We start from the raw sequence: 22237 nt of genomic DNA, 5'->3' as shown, positions 1-22237 counted from the left end.
TTTCACGAGGCAAATGTTCTTCATAGCAGTAAGTGCAAAAATCTTCAAAAGTATAGTCAGCAAACTGTCTGTAAGGGAAACTTCATCTTAAAATGGCAGAACTAATGCTTTTAATTTCTTTTGAATGTTTCATCTCGTTTAAATGTGTTTTGAAAATTCTTATTTATCATTACAATTCTCAAAGATTTTTGTATATCTATCAGAACTCTTCTCCTCAGTGATGTCTTGTAGCCGCAAGCTACAGTTTAATAAAATATTTAATTAAGCATATTTATTTTTTCATCCCTTTTGCTCAAAACAGAATAAACATCTATGTTCATTTACCTGTAGAAGCTTCTTGAATTTTTTTTTTTATATTTTTAAATTCCTTTTGATTTCTACATTTTTCAGTATACTTCAGCTGTTTGGAGAGGTAACACAAAAACATATTTACTAGTTTCAGTGAGAATTTTTATACCATAATAATGAAACCGAATTTCATGTAACACTTTGACTAAAAAAGGAGAAACTTACAGAGGAGTTAGTCTTTACCAAAACCATTGGCAGATTTCAATATATGTTACCAAGTAAGTCTTAATATTTTAATAGGAGTGAGTCATAATACTTTTTATGCCAGCACCTTGATTATTTCACTCAGACAACTGAGTAGTTAATTATGAAAGAGTTTGAATCTGATGACCTTTCTTGTAAAGTCATTTCTGATAATAATTTTTTTTTTAGTGAAATAATGGTTTGATACTTCAGTTTACATCAAAGAATAATGTATGAACTCTCTTTACTCTTTTATTCCAAGCTTTGGAGGCAGGATTCACTGATTTATACCTGAATGTATGCATTAAAAATAACTGCACTATGCTATCCTTTAATCAGTATGCTTCTGAGTCACTTCCTTATTAGTTCCTCCAGCATTTGGGAAAAAAAAAAAAGCTGATAATCAAAATGTCAGTCTACACTTTATTTTCATATACTACTTGTGTTTAAAATAATAAAAAGTTATTAGTGAGCCTCAATTTTTATATTCCTTGCATTTTTCTACTAGTAGGAAATATAAGAATTTCAAATGTCTGTTTGTAAAGCTAAGTCCCTTTTCCTTGTTTGTTTTTTTTCTCCTAAATCCTACCAAACAGATGTATATACTTTTTGTCAGCTGTATTTGTCACTGTACAAACTGTCTCTCACCAGTTTTTCAGCATGTTGTTAGACATGATTTATTATGTGCTGTCATCCCATAGTTTCTTTACAAAGAAGTCAACCTAACTACCATTCCCGAATGAAGAAGTTATCCAAATAGTCAGAAGACCATAATACTTATTTGATCATCTCTGACTTGATGTTTATTTAGTCTCACATTTTTCCATTGTTAGGTATTTTGGATGAGAATTAAAAAAAAAGAGAACATATTACTGTGTTCTATTCTCATGGGAACAATAAATGCAGTTTATACAAATACTACTGTATTTTATATACTTTTAAAATGAAGAACGCAATTTGTCCTGTGGTTTTAAACGACTTTATTACATTGAAAGTTAATCTCCTTGGGCTATCAGTGTTGAGTTATTGACCAATTATCTCCTTATAAAACTCTTCACAAGAGATAATATGTGGACAATGCATAAATCTCAAGATCATATTCACCATCACTTCATAAATCCAAATCAGGGAGAATTAATCATAGTTATCTAGTTGCCCATTAACGGATCTGAGATGGAAAACTCTGTTCCTTTCACAAATGCATATTTATATCCCTCCGAAAAATTGGTCTAACTGAATCATATAGACAATGACATAGGACCAATGACTTAGAATGGGAAGGGAAATGGCGGTAAATACATTAAAAAATCCATTTACTGAAAAAACCTCCAGTCCTCACTTCAAAAATTTAAATCCTCTAGCTAAAGATGCCATACAAGATCCATTTTCTTTTCCATGTTTTTCAATATTCACTATTCAGCAGAGACAATCCACTCCAAATAGTTCCAAATAATGCTTATACATTTGTAGTGTAAAATAGCTATGTTCTATAGTACACATTACCTTAGGAAAGAGAACCCATAGGATTAAAATTTGCAAGTTGCTAACATTGTCCTTTCAAACTGTACATTGTAAACTTTCTTTGTGTGTGACAGATTCTACTGCTATTGTCAGAAGCATAAGGGTGCCAAGGTGAAAGCTGTAATAAGCAATACAAATGTCACTTTGATGCTTCCAAATGTTTGTGACTATTTTGCAGGGAGGTTTCTGGCCTTATTAAGTCTACTAATGTTGTTTTATCAAATTAATTCAACATTGATGAGTGCTATTTACTCCCTTTCATCTTCAAGTATGCTCACAAGGCGTTTCCAAATCTGAATACTCCCATTTCCATCTGGATGTGGCTAGCTACATCTAGTAGTCTCCTGATAGCAAGAAAAAACCAAAATGCAGTGATATGACACACAGTGTCACTCTTCCTGACTTACTACATTCATTCGTATCATAAAGCCTGTTTAGACAACACAGTTCTTCTCAGATGTAAGTGTTGCTAATGTACCCAAAGAAAATAAAAGTTACATCTGAGATGAAGATTCTTCTAAGCATTGTCATTTATCTCGTATAGCTGGTGTTGCTGCCCATGGAGGAGCTATCTTGAAGTTTTCCACTGACAATAACCTACTTTTGTCTGTTTATAGCCATAATCATCATAAATCATTCAGAGTAAAACATCTCTGCTTGCATACTGAGACTAGAATAAATAATTTTGCTACTCTGTGATAAAAATAATGATAATAAAATGACTGATAAAACTATTACTTTGGAGGTTCTACATATGAGCAAAGGATGTCCTTTGCTTCAGGAAAGCAGTATTTGCTTTTTCCATGAAAAATGCCACCTAAATTTTGCTTAAATTTTAACCATTGAAAAATTCTGTTTAACACATGTTTGGCAGGAATGCAGCAGAGTTGGGCTGATACATTTGTTGGAGGTTTAACTCCTCGGCTGGAACTGTGAGGCATAAGAGGCTGCTTCTCACCTCCCGAGGTACCCCTCTGCATAATAGGAGTCTAGGTCCACAGGCTCCTGAAATATTAACAGACTAAGCACAGCAGAATGTAAACTTTTACACGTTATTTTTTGTCCTATGTAGAGTCTCTAAGTACAATGCTAGGCAAAACCAGGATTCACATGAAACAACTCAATAAACCCAAGAGGAAATGGTGTATGCCTAAATTAGCCATTAAAAACAGATTAAAGGAAGTTCATGTTAAAATGAACCCATATCTGTGATCTCAGCATCATCCTTGTGATATTCCCACTCTGAGTTGGGAAGCACAATCTGTCACTCTTGCCTTGAGTTGTGAATCTCAACTACCTCTTCCTCATAAAACAAATGCAGTGGTCATGCCTCCTTCTACTTCGTATACCAAAGTTCAGTGAACAGAGTATTTATTCCGTTGCTACAAAATCTTTGTTATTCTGTCTAAAAGGAACTAAACACACAGTTGTCATACCTTATGAAGGAGGACATTAAGTCCTTTATGTCAAAGTGGTTTCAGTATCAAAAAAAAGTTTTTTGAGGCAGTGGAGGAAAAGGGATCCATTTTATAAATTTTCATTAGATTCAACAGCTTAGTGTAGTTATATGCTCCAAAGAACACTTAGTTATTTCATTATTAATTACTATAATATATTCTTTTGTGCTTATTTCTCTTTGAGAAATCCTGAACACCCTGAATTTAGTGAGTTTTTCACTGTTGACTTGAAAGGAGTCAAGATTCTCTGGAAAATGCTAACCTACAGAAGATGGTTCCAAACAAAGAGCAAACTTGGTTGCTTGATCCGTTTCTGACAACTTGTCACTGAAATGTATTCCCTTACCACAGTTCAAAATTACAACTGGTATTGTGGAATGTTTTTCTTGGATGGATCCAAGAAGGCTTCATTCTTATCATCACAAGGAGAGCAAGACAGTGCAAATTATTTTTAAAAGGACAAATTAGGTGAACAAATAGCACTGCTATGAAGTCCCTGTTAAAGCAATCATAAATTAGTCTTACTGTTTAGCCAAGTTGACTTCTTCCAAGGATCTCTGATCTCTGCTGAAAAGAGAACAAAATTTTCATACTTTTCTATTTGGTTTTGGATATTTTGGTTTCTGAACACTGTATAACTTTCCTACATATAAAGCTACATGACTTGATATATTTAAAAAGTTCTGTCAGATCTGATAGTGTTGTTATTTTAAGAGCTTCCAGAGACTCTTCTGAAGTTTTGTGAAGCTAACTTAAAAGACTGCCAGCAGCGAGCTAATTAGCTTAATTCTTGTAATCCTAGGACATGAAGAGAAACTGAAGTGTGTTTTCAGGAGTGTCAAGTACAGTACCAAATTCCACTCAATGGCTTTGGCAAAATTAAACAAAAATTATGCATGACCAAATTGACTTGAGTAACAAGTATGTGCTAAAGCAAGAGAAATGTGCTTTTTGGTATGCAGGAAAAAGGAAGCCTAAAGACATGATTGACTAGAGGCTGCAGCTTGGCAGCATACACAGCTTGTTGCACTGACAAGAAGTTTTCTGATATGTGTCTGCTTTATTTTGTAAATTGTTACAGAAAGAAGAAAGAAAAACTGAAGTTGCATTTTCCCAGATATAACAATGAATTTCTGAAGACACAAAATATTAAGAGATTATTAAGTTTTCACTGAACTCTGTTGTATAACTTGTGCACACCTGATGCTTTTCTTTCTCATTGCAGAAGCATGGTTAGATCTTCCTCCAGCTTGACTATGCACCTTTGTCTTCATGTCAATGAGATTGACCTAACCTGCTGAATATCTGACCTATGGTGCATGTCTTCATAAATGATCTTGGTTTAGTAAGGAGCAGTCAGTCTGGTGTTTCCTATATCTTCTTTTTCTTCCCTGCTTTTTTTTTTCTTCATGTCCACTTCTGTTTTTTGGCAGCACATTTCAATACAAAGTCAATAGTGCTACTGGTCCGGCAATCTTCACTTTAAAACAGTGTATTTCTGTGGTTCATTCTTGTAAAACTCAGAACTGTCTTCCATTGAAAAATTACAGTTCGTTTCAAGGAGTGTATTGGTAGGACACAGATTTTCATAGGGAGAGAATAAGAATAGTGTTGTAAGACATTTCTTTTACTATCCTTGCAAATTTAATATAGTTGTGCAAAATAATCTCACACAAGATACCAACGAGACTGTGAAGAAATTAGGAATAATTCCTGAGACCTATCCCAGATCTGTCCATATCCATGGGTAATATATTTCACATATATATGTGTACATATGTGATATATAAGAGATAATACACAACCATGATTTAAGGCTGTAGTGGTTTGAACCTTGTTTTCCCCCAGAGGCTGAAAAGTGGTAACCCCCAGGGGTGGAAACCCCTGGAAGTTTTGAAGTTCTGTCCAATGAGCGCTCCTGCAGAAATGTAAACATATCACAAGCACCGGAAGAGAAGAGTTGTAGTTTGGTGGTTAGAAGAAGTAGCATGTTGCAACAGCCACGAGAAAGGGGGCCCGGAGCCCCTCGGGGCCTCTGGGTCCCCCCCCAGCCCCAGTTGGGGATTACAGAGACTTGGAACAGTGTTAGACTGGGCTAAGTGTCTGTAGTTAAGCTGGGAGATGCTTTTCCACTGTGAGCAGCAACCAGAGATACTGAAAGCCACGGCAGCCAGCACTGACCGGAGGAAAAGCGGCAGCACAGAGCCAAAAGATAAGAGAGCAGCAAAACAACCATGCAGCAAAGCAGGCAGAACATCTGCAAACCAAGTTTCTACAGAGAGAAAGCTTGGGGGTAAGAACTGCAAAACTCCCCTAAACTTCCTTGGAAATCCCTCCAAAATGGAGGGGGTGGACTTTTACTGATTAGAAGTCCTAGATGGAGTAAAGGAGCTAAGAAGCTCAGTTGTCCTGAGAGCTCAGCCGGGACAGTGTGTGGAGGTTGACCTTGAGGCCCTCCCTTGCTGCAAGCTACAAAGAAGCTCGCAGCCTGAGACACGGCACAGAGGCCCTGCAAGGAGCTTGAATCTCCTGGAGATACCAGACCGTCACGAAGACCCCCTGCGTCTTCGTGATATGACGTGGTGGAATGGCCTTTGTCTGGGGTTACAAAGCCCACGGAAGACCCCTTTGCCTGGGTCAAGGGGCCGAGGGGGATACCCCCTCGTGAGTGCTGGCAGAGATCCAGCTATCAGCTGCTGCATACATGAGATGAGGAGAACCTGCTGCCTTAGAAGAAGCTGCTACCGTGAGAGACTGGAAGGGATCTGTCCTTCTTTCCCTCCTGGACTTTTATTTGGAGGGGAGAGGAGATCTGATCCATTGTAAATACTATATGTCATGGTAGAGATAGTTGTGATCGTGTGTATAATGTGTTATAGTATTTATTTGTACAGTCATTGTAATATATTCCCTTTCCCCCACTTTGAGTCTGGTTGTGTTTTGTCTGGAAAAACCCATCTCACATTGGGTTGAGATGTGGGAGGGGGATGGAGCTAGGGAATTAGGATTTTGGGGCTATCTCAAACCATGACAAAGGCAGACCATGAAACTTTCCATGTTATGAATTCCAAAGACTGCTGTATAAAGAATAAGGTGCAAAGTGAGATTCTGTGTAAAGACAGATTTGCTTTCTCTCAGGAAAGATTTAAAAAAAAAATATTTGCAGGGAAACAGTATTTTGTTTAAAGGATGAAAAGGCAAAAAAATGGACAGATTCATACCAATGTGAACCTAAACTCTTAAGCTTACTACCAAGGTCAAGGAAAGATTACTTTTTTTTCTTTTTCATTAACAAAGCAACATCAAAGACTTGAAACAAAGGACCAGTGTTTACAAAGATTGGAAGAAACTAATAAATATTTCTGTTCTTAAGAAGAGAGTCTTAAATTTTAATAAGAAATCATGAACAAAAAGCTATGCAGATTTGCCTGTTACAAGATGCTTTCCACAGTAACAATCTGACAGCTGGCTTCAAGGAAAGGTACTTTTGTAATAAAGCATTTTTTTAGGCCAAGTCTTTCATAATGCCAGTCCAATGACTACAGGGAGGTGGTAAGATGGTATGAACACAAGGAAAGTACACATTCATGAGTCTGTGGAAACAGACAGTGGTCTATGGCATGTTTTCTGAATGGCACCAGTGAAAACAGGGATGTTAGCTGCTGGCATTTTGTTTGAAGAAAAAGAGAAATTAGTATTACTCCAACTGACAGCAAGGTTACTGGGACACTGGTTATATACAGGAGAAAAAAAAATTCAGAGACACATCTGTGACATAGGAAGCTGGAGTTTACCATTTTTCATTAAGTATTTCTGTATGTATCTTTGATAAGAAGGGTGCTATCTTCCATGAAGATTAATTCAGCATCCTCTGAACACACTGCCATACACTGTAGAGGAGTGGGTGAAATTGTATTTTTTTTTCCTTTCAGGAAATATTTTTCAATTCAATCCAAATCTCCTGTTGTGATTAATAGACAGTTTTCAGTATCAAAGCAAGGTACGCTCAAGCTTTCCTACGTAAGTTAATATGATACTGCAGTTAAAACATTATGAAATTTGAGAACATGAGTTTATTACAAAATTTCTCTTGCCCACCTCCAGCCTATACCTTGGGAGAAACAGAGTGAAAGACATATAATACCTTGATGCTGTGCAAAGATAGTTCAGCACTAGCTAAAACATTTGTGAGTTATCAGCACTGATTTGGCACAAATCTAAAGCAGAACACCACATGGAATACTATGAGTAAACTTAACTTCATCCCTGCCAGATGCAGTAAAATGAGGAAAAGAAAGAAGACAAATAAAAATAATTTACCAGTGTAGCAAAATAATCCTCCAAGTAAGTAAGATAAATTAATGATGATAATAATAACAATAATAATGATAAAACCTAAAAAGCATTCCAGGACAATCAATTTATATAGGCTGAAACAAAGTCATGTGAAGTATATTCTGTTTCTTCTTTACTCTTGTCTTCTTCAGAGGCTAAATATCTTTCACTTTTGATTTAATTGTTCAGAACATAACTGAATGATAAAAGTTTTTTAATGGAAATTTCTTCCAGCAACACAATCAATCATATTTCCAGCGTATTCACTATCTTGAGTCCCTGAGCCTCAAAGACTTCTTTTCGATGGAGCTTACTTGTTAATTTAGCACTGATCAAAGGCTAAAACATTTATCATGCTTATTAGTGAATAAACCTAGCAGCAGGTATCCCAAGTGAGGAAGCAAATCCTCATTTCCTGCAAGAATGAATTGGAAATTATTCAAAGTGCTTGGAAATATTTTTCAAGAGTGACGAATTGTCAAAAGAAAGCAGTTGCTAGATGTGGCAGCTCTAGGGTTAGAAAGAATGAAAAAAAAAAGCATTTTGCAAATATATCTATAGACTACTCTGCAGGACTGTTCTACACTTTCCTTTACTTTAATTGAGTCTGAGATCCTGTACCAACTAAACCTTAGAATGAAGTTACAAAGAACTGTATAAACTATTGTGAGAATTCTTCACCCTTGTTTCTCTAGAGCCCTAATCTTTTTTAGTTCCTAAAGGTGAATGCTAACATGATGGAGAGGATTCTCTAGAACTCATCTACAAGGAACTCCAGTGTGACCTCAGGAGAAATAGTAAACCCTGGTGCATGTGGACCTACCTTAACCAGTATGTAGCAGAGGGAAACAAGGACTGTATTGTACGCAGGCTCACCACTAGAGGTTTGGATCCATTTACCAGCAGCGTAACCTGTCCACAGAAGTTTCTTGGGGAAGTTGGAGCTTGATAAACCTACTGAGCAAATACTCAAAACTAGGTAGGGACTTGTTCTATCTGATGAAGGCAATCCTATGAACAGTTTTTGATTTCTCCTGCTTGATTCTTACCCAAAGCTGTTACTCCATGACTTTTAGTCTTTTCTTTCATTTGTTTATTATGACTTCACTTGGACACAGTCTGATCTTGCTTCATATTCCACCCAAATGCCATCCTATCTTACTATACTTAGGCAACCTTTTATTCAGTCTCATTGAAAGCAATGGATTTCTAAATACTTTGTTGTTTTCTCCATCTTCGTTTGTCCTTCAGACTTCAATGTTCTGACTCAGCTAGCTACACGTTCATCTTGATATGCTGTCCAGGAGAAAAAAACCAGTGGAATTTTTGTGGTATTTATCTGTCATGTTTGCCAGTACACTGCTGCTCTATAGCAAATGGTACTGCAGACATACTTTTCCAGCTCCTGTAACTGCCACACTTATGGATTCTTCAATGAAAGGGCAGAATACACAACAATATATACAGATCAAGATACATATATGTACACATCTATGTATTGTATAAGAAGAAAAAATAACCTATAAAAGAGACAGTAGGCGTCCTGGTTTCATGTAACTGTTCTTGATAAAGTGGTTTTTGTATTGACAATTTTTCTATGTATTGATTTTGTGTCTTTGATAGTAAGGGTGTTATAAATCGTGAAACTAAGCAAAAAACTCAGTAGAGCATACTGGCTGGTACCTCCAGAGCTATAGCTTCAAACTATTCTGACTATTGAATTTGCCTGGATTTCTTCTTTGCAATAGGAGCCCATTAGTGTTCCGTGCATCAAATCACCCATGAAAGATGCTTCAGCTTCTCAATCCCCAACAAGAGCTTACTTTGGAGAAATTTTCAGTTTAGAACTGACAGAAACGCAAGATCCTTGTTCCTGTCCATCTTAGCTGCTATCCCCAAGGAGAGAAACTTGAACTGTTGGAACAAATTTTTTTGTGATAAACGAAGTTTATTGGTGAAAATATAGTTACTATTTCCTATGATAAATATTAGAAACCCATAGAAATAAGACTATATATACGTCCTGCAGAAAAGAGAGCCCATAACCAAGGTTTCCCATATTTGTGGTTGTTTTACATTTCATATCCAGTGGTTATTTTCATGCCGAAGTAGAGAAGAGGCAGAGAAAACCCAAGAGTTTCAGTACTGAACTTTCTGTGTAGTTCCGAGTAGCAAGTAAGCCTAGGAACAGTGCAGGTGAATGCAGAAGCTCTGGCATAATATTTTAAGGGTAGGATTTGAAAGGCAAATTTCTCAAATGTCTCCACATTATCAAAAACTCATGGTCTTAACCATGGACTTTTAGCTGTTGCAAGATGCACCTATTTTACAAACATGACAGCTGAAAGAAAAAAGACCTGTAAAAACTAATTTAAAACACAAGGAAATTTCTTTTATTTTGCAGTGGATTTTAACAGTTCTATGTTCTCCTGCTGAAGAAAAGTGTGTTTGTAATTTGCGTTTTGTCGTCTATTCTCTCAAAGGGAAAATGAGAAGTCTTGTGCAATAAAATGAAGTCTCCTACTTCCTCTGTTGTCATCAGAACTCCTCCTTGCTAAGGATCCTCTAAAAAATACAGATCACCTGATTGAAAATATAAGCAGTAACAGCAATTCAAGAAAAGCCCAACTTCAAACCTGAGAAATCATGTTTAATGACGTCTCCTTACCTTGCATTTTTTTCTCATTTGTAATCACAAAATTAGACATTTGAAGCTAACAATAAAAATAATATTTGAAAAAGAATACTAGGAATACTAATTCCACAAAATGTTACCTTTTGAATTTATTGAAACTGAAATAACATTCACTCCCTATATTTCCTAAAAATTAAACAGCTTTACTACAGACTAAGGCAGAAATACTGCAATAACTTAAATAATTGTTTATTCTTGAAAGCATATATAAAATTTTGGAGACAACAAATCAAATACCTACATAAGGGTAGAACAACTTCAAAGAATTCCTTACTTTTCCTTAGCTTTATTGAGTATCTTTGGAGCATGAACAGGGGCAGAGCAGACATACTTCAGTGCTGTAAGCCAAGTAATTCACATATTGTTTTTAAGTATGGAGGACAGATAGAACACAATTCTGACATTGTTCCTTAAAATGCATATTGATATACTATTGTTGTTACAGTCTGCTAAACAGCTAAATAAGATGCACAAATATGTGTCTTGAAAATTTAACAGAATAAAAAATCAAAGTTGACAGTAAGCACTATTTGGTTGTGAAATAATCTCCCTTGAGAAATGATGGAGAAAAGCTCCATCTCTAGGAATATTAACTGTTATATTACACAAAACATTGGAAAATACTGGAGGGAATAATTTTGTACTGACAGCAGTCTGGACTAATGTCCCTTTCTGTAACTTCTATATCTGGGAAGAATGTGTTTCAGTTACTCAATCTTAAATTCTTCTTTGGATCTCCCGTAATCTACCATAGACTTTGATTACATCATGTATTTTAATAATCAAGAGTACAGACTGTAAAAACCAGGAGTTTCATAGAAACCTAAATAATAAATAAATAATGTGTCAAATATATTAAGCTTCTTTCATGCCTATCAGACATGGTTGTAATGAGTATTTGAACGTGTTATGAGATTAGCTCAGTTGGTTAGAGGCTGGTGCTAATAACGCCAATGTTGTGGATTCGATCCCTTTATGTGCCATTTATTTAAGAGTTGGACTTGATGATACTTGTGGGTCCCTTCCAACTCAGAATATTCTGTGATTCTGTGATATCCATGTAGCATTTCCCTCCTTTTGAGTGCCACGAACTACCGATTAAAAACAATGTGACATTATACAAGCTATTCCTGGCTTTTGAATTACTGTTGCAAGTATAGCAAGGGAAGGAAAAAAATGCCTGAAAAACTGACCCACTAAAATTCACCCAATGTTATTCTTCTACAGAGAACAAACATGCATGTAGCAAAATGTATTTTACTGGGAAAAGTTCTCAATCTTTCTTCACCACATTTTTGTGCAGTTACTATTTCTTTCTCCAAACTCAGCTTTTAATCTAGTTTCAAAGTTGCAATATTTTGTCTCTTTGCATCATTCCAGTGTGTGATTAAAAGAGCAAGCTACAGAAGAGGTTCTAGATTAGCCACCAGCATGCAACTAAATTGATTAGAGCACGGTACTGATAACACCAAGGTCAGGGGTTTGATCCCAGTAAAGGCTATTCACTTAGGAGTTGAACTCAATGATCCCTGTGGGTCCCTTCCAATTCAGAATATTCTGTGAAATGCAGTCCACATGAGAAAGTGTTGAAGATCGTCATTCTGGATTCCAAGCACTTTTAGGTTCTTTTCTTAAAATATCCTTTATTTCCTTAGTGGACTAATAAAATAAGTTGTGACATTACTTTCATCATGAGTCTCTTTTTTATTTTACTTTCACATTTTAGAATATTTCCAAGCAAAGATTTTATTTTCAGCTACTGCAGTCCCTTATAGTGGAGAATCAATATCTGAGTCCTCTCAGAGCTAGGCCTAGATTCCCTAAAATCTTGTGACTCCTTCCATTCACATCAGCTGCAGCTGTATCAGGCTTTGAGAAGGAATAAGCTTTTGCTGTTACTTACTTGTTCATCTATTATTAAGGAAATTATTTTATATTGAGTAATTACCTTACAATTTCAAGAATAATTTTAGTATTGGTGACAATGTTTTTTGAAAGACATCTCTTGTTATTCAGTTTGGATGACTACCTGCCAGACACAGACATGGTAATGGCTTTTCTACCTTACTCATTTGAGCTGTTGATTGTAATTAATTGGAGCTTTTTAAAGACAAGCATATGATGTACAGTAGCAGATGTTCAGTATAAAAATTTGTCTTGGGAAAACATATCTAATCAGCTTGGTGAAAGAAGACTGATGACAAAGAAATAATTAGTGCTCTGTAGACAAATGCTTTAGGGCTCTGAGACCCTAAATTTTGAGGCCACAGTGTGTTGATCTCTGAGTCATGTCTTTGCATATTCCTCATATGCTAATGACAGGGCAAAACAGAAGAACATGAAATTAAATTCCACTGTACTCTGATACTGAATGTCCTAAGGGCTAGGGGATTTTGTTGGCATATTTGGAAAAAGATAAGCATGCATAGAATCATAGAATCATAGACTTGCCTGGGTTGGAAGGTACCTTAAAGATCATCTAGTTCCAACTCCCCTGCCGTGGGCTGGGATGCTTTCCCAGATTGCACACAGCCCCATCCTTGAACACTTCCAGGGACTGGAAATCCACAGCTTCTCCAGGTAACCTGTTCTAGTGCCTCACTACACTCACAGTAAAAAATTTCTTCCTCATATCTAATCTAAACCTACTCTCTTTCAGTTTAAAACTATTTCACCTTGTCCTGTGACTACACAACCCTGTAAATAGTCTCTCTCCATCTTCCTTGTAAGCTCCCTTTAGGTACTGGAAGGCAGAAATTAGGTCATCCTGAAGCCTTCCCTTTTCCAGGATGAACAATTTCAATTCTCTTAGCCTTTCTTCATAGCAGAGAAGCTCCATCTCTTTGATCATCTTCATGACCATCCTCCGGACTTGATCCAACAGATCAACACCCCTTCTGTACTGGGAATCCCAGAGCTGGATGCAACGTTCCAGGTGGGGTCTCATGAGACGATAGAGGGGCAGAATTACCTCCCTCGACCTGTTGGTCTCTCTGCTTTGGATGCAGCCCAAGACACAGTTGGCTTTCTGGGCTGTGAGTGCACATTGCCAGTTCAAGTCCAGCCTCTCATCCACCAGCATCCCCAAGTCCTTCCCAGTGGGGCTGCTCTCAGTCTGTTCATCCCCCAGCCTGTATTGCTATCAGTGGTTGCCCTGACCCAGATGCAGCACCTTGAACTTGATCTTGTTAAACCTCATGAGATTCCCACGGGCCCACTTCTCAAGATTGTCCAGGCCCCTCTGGATAGTATCCTGTCCCTCAGGTGTGTCAACAGCAGCACTCAGCTTGGTGTCATCTGCAAATTTGTGCAGGGTGCACTTGATCCCTTCATCTATGTCATCAATGAAAATATTAAGTAAGAAGCAGGAAAGTTTAGCATTTTTGTGAACTGGATTGTATAAATAATAATATCATAAGAATCCTTGTTAACCATAGTCAAGCAATGGAGTACCTGATAGACTGAGTAACTTTGGGAAAACAGGCAAAATTTTATATGCAAAAAGTCATTTCCTTAAACACTGGTAGAGCAACTCCTGCAGTCACTGCGTTGTCACTGGCCATTGTTTTTCACTTCCAATGTCACTTCCTTGTCTCAAAGGTTGAGATGCAACTACGATTCTTATCTGCAAGAATACATCAGGCCAAGAATTGGGAAGTTGTGCTGAATTTTCTTTCAGGTTATTTAGGGTTCGGTTAGTTGTAGTTTGGTTGTTGGTTGGTTGTTTTCTCTGCTCAATAGCCGTAGCTAACATCAGAGAAAAAGCTTGTGCAAAAAGAGGTGGATGGTCCTCATATGACATGATAATTCAAAACAGTTTTGCATCATTACAGATTTTTTGTCCTAAATATGAGCAAACAAACAGAAGACTCATACTTTTTGTCATGCAGCTAAGATAAATGAAAACAGATTTATAAAGTGATGTGTTTTGTCTATAGGCAACTGAACAATAAACACTCCTTATTCAACAGAATAACTGACAATTGGAAGACCTGATTAATTTGATATATGGCTTTGTTTTTTACTTAACTGTGTACGTTTAGAAGTACAAAATGCAACATAGATTTGCAAACTTTAGCTGGAAGTCCTAGTAGGAGATCATGCAGAGATACTTGAGATGTGTAGATAAAAATAAGCTAGACACAAGGATGTAAGCGTTATTACAATTGATCCTTTTTAAGGAAAGTCACTAGTGAAGTGCTTGGGCTTAATGTTTTAGAAGAATGAGGGTGGAAAACTAAACTTAGAAGTCCTAGTTAGTTAGCATGTTTGTGAAAAATTTCTCTGCTGTCACAAGAGAAATCTCAAGTCAGAATTTGATTATACTCATAAAAGGCCAAATTGTACTGCAAATTTATGGAGACATAATCTCTGAGCAATGAAGTCCTTGTATTCACACTGATACCTGCCAAAACAAAGTGAATTCTTCAATTTTTCTTATTAGAAATTTATATTTTTTCTAATTAGTCTTGATTAATGCCTCTCTGAATACAAAAGGGCTTCTCTTTTGACATGAGAGGATGGGCTTTGCATGGTCTCTGCTACTGTGACTGTGCAAAAGTCACACACATTACTCTCATTCCTCAGACTTAAGAGCTCAGGGGTGCACACAGTGTAGTACCTAAAAAACTACATCAGGGGTCTCTGTTGCAGGCACTATTGTAAACGTACTTTTTAATATTCTTCTGTCTTTTTTTCTTAGATTCCCTGAGACAGGAATTCTCCTATATAGAATATAGAAGAAAAGATTATATTCTTCATGTAGAAGAAAATAGGTCTTTTGTTTTGGAGTTTCCTATGTTAAAATAAATTTATGACATTCCTGTTTGCATCCTTCCCGTTAATTCTTTTTGTTGCTGTTGTTTGGTTGTTCTTGTGTCAGAAGTGGTTTCTCTGTGATGAAAATTGAATAGGTTGAGAGTCAGTGAATTTTAGAGACCGAAAATAAACCATTATTAGTAGAAAAAACCCATAAGATTAAAAATGAATCTGTGCTTGAAATAGCTGAGGTTCAGTTTGTGTAAAGTCTGTGCCAATGATGAGGGACTCTTTAAAACACTGTTAAGTAAAACAGTATTATAGTTGAATAATGGCTTGAGGCAAAGAATTAATGAAAAAACTACCCTGTTGTGAAACTCAGCAGATTAGAGCTATAAAATGGTTATTATATCTAGAAGTGTTAAAGCTGGTTTGAGTTTTTAAATTTCAGGACGGGAAGTAAGATGTATTCATTTGAGGACATCTATTAGCAGTTAACTAAAAATAGTCAACATAATGCTGACCTTGAAAAACATCCAAGGAAAAAAAACTAAAAGAAATTATTATAGTGGGAAGGTAAGTGAAAGTTCTGACCTCAGAATAATTAAATAAAAGTTATTCTGTTGCCTGATATGGTTTTTAGTGTCCTCAAACTTCTTGATCCCTATTTGGTTTCTGTAAAGGTAAAGTTGTTAGTCCTTCGAGATAATCCACATTTTAGTGAAAATTACTGCTAAACAAGTACATTCAAACCCACTTGAAACTGACATCAGTTAATGCTTGTATTTTGCTTTTATGTACTTACTCGTTAAAGTATTATTATCTATATATTCAGCACTTCAATGAGGAAGAGCTGTCCATTTCATGTTTCTTCCTTCAGACAGAAGAAAGAAAGAGACATCTGGCTCAGCTCCTCTGTTTTGGTGCTCAGGTAGAACAGGATCAGTGATTGGTTAGTGGTGTGCAACATTCAGAAAATGTAAGAAGCAATTAAAGGATGGAGAGGGCAAAAACACATGTTTATCTGCAGCCATAAGCTCTAGAAAAAAAACATGCACACCTTAATTCAATTACAATGTTGGAGAAGAAACTTGACTGCAAGACTGCTGTCCTTAGGAATATAAGCAGTTATTAGCAACAGCTTGCATCAGGAAAAAAACCACCACAAACCAACATTCCTCTCAGCAACATTCGTCTGCATAGGATATAATGAACAGAAGGCAGACTTAAAATTTTGTGCAAAGAAAGGGAGGATGATTAATGTGTAGTCCAACAGCACTTAGCCTTATACACATACAGTGCAGATGAGCACTGATAAATGGTTATGAAGCCAACATGAGTCCCCATACTTGCATGTAAGTCAATGGTAATGAGCAGGGAATTCACTTGCTCATATCAGTGAGAGTCTGTCCTGCTGTACAGCAATACTTATACCACACCAAGTTACGCATGCCTGAATGAATAGGGCCAAATGTGCTTCCATGGATGAGAAATGTCTCTAAAGGGAAGAGACATGAAAATTCATTATAATCACAGGTACTTTTGTGCACAATGAAATAAAACCCCCTAGATTTAATTATGGTGAAACATACCAATTGCATTTATATTTCTTACCTTGAGCACTTGAAGTATCACTGTATTCATCTCAAAAAGAGCTGTGCTGAACAAGTTTTATCTTACATTCTTGGAAGCAACTAGGGCAGAATAAGCTATGTTTTCTTTTTAAACATTTTAGTCTGAAGTTAGACCCTACTATGTTCTATAACATTAAAGAGTCTTTGACAGGTTTATATCCCTTTTGAAAAAAGTGCTGACAGCTAGGTATCATAGAGTTTTTGCTTTCATATGCAAATCCAAGCTTTTGTGCCTAGTTCTCATCAACAATTCAGAAAATTGCAGACTTTTTTTTTTAATTAAAATGTTACAACAATAAAACCTGAGAAAAGCAATCCTAAAGTCTCTTTGATGTAACAGAAGATAAAATCCAGTGTAATTTTGCTAGTGTATGTGAAAGGTGCCATTTTTTTTCGTTTTCCAGTAACTGACTTTAATGTCAAATCACATATCAGGTCATTATCAGTCAGGGCTAGAGGCAACATCTCCCACTGGAGTGTATCTTGAACTGAGGTGTAAATCTGAGATTAGATTGAATGGTCATGTTTTTCAGAAAGTCTCAGGCAGCAACTCAGACACTTCACTTAGAAACAGATTTATTTGAATGGTGTAACATGCAGACATCAATAAACAAATTTTTCTTTGTCAGAAGGAATAATTGCTAGCAAACTAGGTTTTAACACGAGGCAGGAGCTGGATCATCGAGCTAATTTATTCAATTAAGCAAAGTTCCTGAGATAGAACTCAGTTGAATTTTGAACATATGAACTCCATGAAAGGTTACAGAGGGATGTATAAAACTTAAGGTATCTTAAGTGAAATAGACATCAGATCTAAAAAGAATCTTGTCATAGGATAGTGGCATATGAATTTTATGTTCTTGTTTGATGTATCTAAAATTTTATTATGTTCTGATCCACAATTGCCATTTTTCACCATGAAAAGAGTTGATAGGTTAGTGAAGTCTGAGAAAATGGAAACAGTCTGACAAGAAATATTTGTCTTGAAAGCCTGTACAAAGAGTAGGTATGAGCAGCACCAGTGCTGTAAATGTTTAGTTAGAGTTTCTTCCAGTAAAATGTAAAATACAAAGGTAGCTCAAGGGATTTTACTGACTGTGACAAATTGAAACTATACAACCTTATCAGTCTTCAGTTACTCAAGCATTTTGATACCTCTATTATTTTCAAATACTTTCTAGGTTCTGGTAAGAATTGACTATAAAATTGGATGCTTTTGCCATGTGAAAGTAACTGAAAATGTCTTCGCCTTCTCTCTGTGAGTTTATAAACACAATTTGTTACCCAAAGCAGAGCAGGGAAACAACAGATGTAAGTGAAGTGTCATTGATTCCAATGTTAGCATTTTTTGAGATAATCAATCAAGATAAGAAAAGGGAATAGTTAAAGTGATGAGAGGAGCAACCACACAAGGTGTACCAAGAACAGAGTCTTAAAATGTGATACCTGTAAAACAATCTGTTACCCTTTGGTCATACACTCCATGGTGAATAAAAGAGAGAAAATAGGGAGACAGAAAGAATAAGAGGACTCTCTTTTGTGCAGCTGTGAGCTCTGCACAGGACTTCTACACAACTTTCATCAGGGTGCTGTCTGAACAATTAACTGCCAATTGTCTTCACTCATTTCTGCTGTTTCCCAAAACATGCGGTGACAGCAGTTCTCCACAGAAGATTTAGCCAAGGGAAGTTGTAGTGTCCTTCACACCATCATCTTTTCTGTATTGATACAAACATTATCAGATGACAGCAGTGATAAGCTGGAGGTCACTGGAGGTCACTTGCATTTCCTGTAGTATGAGCTAAACTTTTGCACTCACTTATTCCTTGCCAAAAGTTCTTTTTTTTCCTGATCTCTAAGATGAAGACATTGAGAGAGTCATTAGCTTTCTAAACTTCAATCTTTTTTAAATGTCTATTCAGTTGCTTATAGTTTGAACAAATTTCTTTTTGTTAGAGAAATTCACCAATTCTGATGTCAGTATACAGAATTCTTGGTGGAGGGAGATGTCTAATAACTTCAGTCCCATGATGAAAAATTGCATCGAAATTTGAGCAGGATGGGAATGTAGAGTGAGATGATCAAAGCTGTTGCTTGTGTGATCATGGCTCCATGCCTTGGTAGAATTCCACCCAATTCAAAATAAAGAGCAGAGGGAAAACTTGTCACACAATCACCTATAGAGATAGACATTAGAGAAATAAAAGTCAAGCAATTAAAACCTGTTTAGTGCCTTAGGCATGTTTCAGTTCATTGTTCATCAGCTCCATTGCTCTGTCTGTTCCACTTAATGGTTCATTTGGTTGAATTTCAGATAAAAAAAGAAAGAAAGAAATATGCTGTGCAAGAGAGAAAATTGTTATATTTTCTCAGGACATACTGGCTCCAGATCAGAAACTCTAAGGTGACAGGTACAAATGTGCTGTCTTATTGAGTATATGGAGGCATAAAAATTCAGTTAAATCTTTTATATCTAGTATTCTGGTCACAGTTGCTTTAAAGTATGGCTTTAAAAATCTGAGAGGAGAGTACAGCAGATCTTATTAGCAGGTGAAATTTAGATGTAGTTCTTTTATTACAGTGGTTTTAATTAAGATACTCTTTATAATTAGTAATAAAGCTCCATGTATTTTACTTCTGTCCACTTTACAGGAAAGTTACCCTATGGAATCAGATGAAATATTCATCTGGCAAAATATCCTGCCTCTGATAATGACCAGTAGTAGACACTTAGGACAGATGCAAGGTAATGTCTTTACCCTGATGTACTACACCTTAATTTATCAGCAATTTGAAGACTGACCTCTCGATCATTCATCTTACATGACCTTAATAGAGTTAATCTCCTAAATTGTCTTATTCCTCTCTCATGACAAATGTGTTTTGCTTTCAACATTTCCAGGAGTCTGAGTAAAAGAGGAAATGAGTTTACACCCTTCTTGTAAAGCTTATGATGTTTTCCATATTTTGACTTTATTAAAGTCACCAGCCAAATTCAATTGAAAATGAGACCAAAATCTGAAAGGTAGGTTCCCAAACTTTCTGATGTTCAAGAAAATTCAGTTATGTACTTTTAGTCAGAAATAGGTACTCCATCTCTACTTCCAACCATCTCATTGGTCCAACAACGTCAAGAGTCAACATACTACAGAAAAATCTGACTCACCCATTATTTCCAGTCTGAGTATACACAGAAGTATTATTAAAAAACTAATATAAACCTCAAGTCAAAATCCTTTCTCATGGGAAGAATGATTTTAGTTTGCAGGTCAACGAGAACTGATCAAAATCTGAGATTTTAGCACGGATCAAAGAGAACTTTATTTTTCCTTTTCATTGCTCTACTTTTCTGTAATTTTCCTCTGCTAAATGAATGTCATGGCATTTAGTTCTATTGTTGTGAGAGAAAAATATATTTATTGCTTAATTTGAAAGTGTAAAGGCTAGTTAGTACAATAGATGATTTTGTAAGGCTTTTTGTTTTTTATGTTTTGATGTCATTAATAGAATTGCCTGTAGGCTAATTAAACAAATTCAAAATTTGAATGCTTAAAAATTGTTATGGAATTATCCAGGTATCTGCATTATTATGTCAGTGTAATAAATCAGTGAAACAAAATTACTATACCACATTGATACAGTATATTACCATATACTACATTTCTGCTATATCATTAACTATTACAGAGTTCCATTTATTTGAAAGTTGATTTATAGATGCCTGTAAAGAGATCCCTTTTCAAGCACTTGCAACGAGAAGATTCAAAAGGGTATGAAAGAGGATATTGTAGGGGAAATTCATGGGGAAAAAAAATATCGGTCTCAGAACTAATTTAACAGAAAATGCTTCTAGAAATAGTAACTACTTGCCTTAGTAAAGACACACACCTTCTCACTCCTACCTATTACCTATGGAGACCATGGAATCAAACCCTAACTTTCTTAATCACACAGTAGGTGTGATTCTAATCTAGTTGTGATACTTCTCTTCCATAAATTTTGAGAGTTTTGTGGATTATGTCTCTGATGAATAGGTGAAAACCAGGATGAAACACTTGTTTAACAGCAAGTGGCTGCATGCTACAAAGTCCTATTTAAAGTCTTGCAGGTCTGGTGCTATTCAGCATCACCAGATGGTAGACCTTTCACAGTTATGTCCTGAGCATGTTCAGTCTTACAACTGAAGTGAAAAGATTTTATTCCCTCAAAATGTATGAAAATATCATACTGACATGTATAAAACATAAATAGGCATATATTTTATAATAGAGAATTTTTGGTTCATCATGGCTAGGCTTCGCAAACAAAGATTTAGGAAGGTTCTATCCACGTTTGTTACAAGCACGCTGGTGGCTAATGAGGCCAATACGAGATAGACATATCCGATTGCAAAAGGCACAGCAGAAAGACTCCTTAGGTGGTATATTCTGCAGGACACAATTCTTTCTGCATTGTCTTTTCTCCTCAAGAGTGATCCTGTGTGTGTTCTCAAAGGAAGCAACAGTGTTATAGATGGTGTGTCTCCAGGCCTCCTGATTGGAGGCCAGAGTAGACCAGTTATGTTGATCAATATGGCCAAGGTTGAGATGTTGTTTCAGGGAGTCCTTGTATCTTCTCTTCGGGGCTCCTCTCTTGCGGTAGCTGGTGGCAAGTTCACCACAAAGCAAGATCTTAGGGAGGTGGTGGTCCTTCATCCTGGAGATGTGCCCTGCCCAACCTAGCTGTGTTCTCAGCAACATGGCCTCAATACTTGTGACTGCTGCTTGTTCTAGAACAGATGTATTGGTCACATAATCTGACCAGTGGATGTTTAGGATTGTACAGAGGCAGCGTTGATGGAAGCGTTCTGGGAGACACAGGTGGTGGCGGTAGATGACCCATGATTCAGATCTGTATAAGAGAGTAGACAGCACTATGGCTCTGTAAACACTGATCTTGGTACTTTTCTTCAAGTGTTCTTTACGCCATACTCTTTTATGGAGTTTTCCAAAAGCATTATATACCTTTACTAACCTGTTATCGATCTCTCTGTCAATCTTACCATCCGAGGAGATGAGGCTGTCCAGGTAATTAAACTGCTGGAGTGATTTGAGCTCTGATTGGCTGATGGTGATATGGGGATGAGGAAGACTTCCTGAGGTGCAGGTTGATAGAGAACTTCTGTCTTCTTTAAGCTGACTTCCAGCTCAAAGAGCTCAGTAGTGTCTGCAAAGCAGGATGTTAACCGCTGCAGAGTTGCTTCTGTGTGGGCGACAAGAGCGGCATCACCAGCATAAAGCAGTTCCTGGACAAGATGATTTAGGGTC

Source organism: Corapipo altera, unplaced genomic scaffold (genome assembly GCF_003945725.1).
Source record: "Corapipo altera isolate COAL_440 unplaced genomic scaffold, ASM394572v1 61167, whole genome shotgun sequence".
NCBI classification, from domain to species: domain Eukaryota; kingdom Metazoa; phylum Chordata; class Aves; order Passeriformes; family Pipridae; genus Corapipo; species Corapipo altera.
The sequence above is the reverse complement of the archived record's forward strand: the minus strand, read 5'-3'. Positions refer to the sequence as shown.